This window comes from Pseudorca crassidens, chromosome X (assembly GCF_039906515.1).
Source record: "Pseudorca crassidens isolate mPseCra1 chromosome X, mPseCra1.hap1, whole genome shotgun sequence".
Lineage (NCBI taxonomy): Eukaryota > Metazoa > Chordata > Mammalia > Artiodactyla > Delphinidae > Pseudorca > Pseudorca crassidens.
In genome coordinates this window covers 48,302,840-48,304,631 of record NC_090317.1, presented here as the reverse complement: position 1 = coordinate 48,304,631, position 1,792 = coordinate 48,302,840, and positions in this window count along the sequence as shown.

Sequence of the window (1,792 nt, the reverse complement as noted above, 5' to 3'; positions counted from 1 at the left end):
TGCATTTCTCTAATCATTAGTAACATTGAGCATTCTTTCATGTTTGTTGGCAATCTATATATTTTCTTTGGAGAATGTCTATTTAGGTTTTCTGCCGAGTTTTGGATTTTTTTTTTTTTTTTTTTTTTTGATATTGAGCTGCATCAGCTGCTTGTAAATTTTGGAGATTAATCCTTTGTCAGTTGCTTCATTTGCAAATATTTTCTCCCATTCTGAGGGTTGTCTTTTCGTCTTTTTTATGGTTTCATTTGCTGTGCAAAGGCTTTTAAGTTTCATTAGGTCCCATTTGTTTATTTTTGCTTTTATTTCCATTTCTCTAGGGGGTGGGTCAAAAAGGGTCTTGCTGTGATTTATGTCATAGAGTGTTCTGCCTATGTTTTCCTCTAAGAGTTTGATAGTGTCTGGCCTTCCATTTACATCTTTAATCCATTTTGAGTTTATTTTTGTGTATGGTGTTTGGGAGTGTTCTAATTTCATTCTCTTACATGTAGCTGTCCAGTTTTCCCCAAACCACTTATTAAAGAGGCTGTCTTTTCTCCATTGTATATTCTTCCCTCCTTTATAAAAAAATAAGGTGAGCATATTTGCCTGGGTTTATCTCTGGGCTTTCTATCTGGTTCCATTGATCTATATTTCTGTTTTTTTGTGCCTGAACAATACTGTCTTGATTACTGTAGCTTTTTAGTATAGTCTGAAGTCAGGGAGCCTGATTCTTCCAGCTCTGTTTTTCTTTCTCAAGATTGCTTTGCTATTCAGGGTATTTGTGTTTCCATACAAATTGTGAACTTTTTTGTTCTACTTCTGTGAAACATGCCATTGGTAGTTTGATAGAGATTGCACTGAATCTGTAGATTGCTTTGGTAGTATAGTCATTTTCACAATGTTGAGTCTTCCAATCCAAGAACATGGTATATCTCTCCTTCTGTTTGTATCAACTTTAATTTCTTTCAGCAGTGGCTTATAGTTTTCTGTATACAGGTATTTTTTCTCCTTAGGTAGGTTTATTCCTAGGTATTTTATTCTTTTTGTTGCAATGGTATATGGGAGTGTTTTCTTAATTTCTCTTTCAGATTTTTCATCATTAGTGTATAGGAATGCAAGCGATTTCTGTGCATTAATTTTCTATCCTGCTACTTTACCAAATTCATTGATTAGCTCTAGTAGTTTTCTGGTAGCATCTTTAGGATTCTCTGTATATAGTATCTTGTCATCTGCAAACAGTGACAGTTTCACTTCTTTTCCAATTTGGATACCTTTTATTTCTTTTACTTCTCTGATTGCTGTGGATAAAAATTCCAAAACTATGTTGAATAATAGTGATGAGAATGGGCAACCTTGTCTTGTTCCTGATCTTAGAGGAAATTGTTTTATTTTTTCACAATCAAGAATGATGTTGGCCATAGGTTTCTCATGTATGTCCTTTATTATGTTGAGGTAAGTTCCCTCTGTGCCTATTCTCTGGAGAGTTTTATCATAAATTGGCATTGAATTTTGCTGAAAGATTTTCTGCCTCTATTGAGATGATCATATAGTTTTCTCCTTCAATTTATTAATATGGTTTATCACAATGATTGATTTGCACATATTGTAGAATCCTTGCATTCCTGGTATAAACCCCACTTGATCATTGTGTATGATTCTTTTAATGTGCTGTTGGATTCCCTTTGCTAGTAATTTATTGAGGAGGTTTGCATCTATGTTCATCAATAATATTGCCCTGTAGTGTTCTTTCTTTGTGATATCTTTGTCTGGTTTTTGTATCAAGTTGATGGTGGCCTTGTAGAATGAGTTT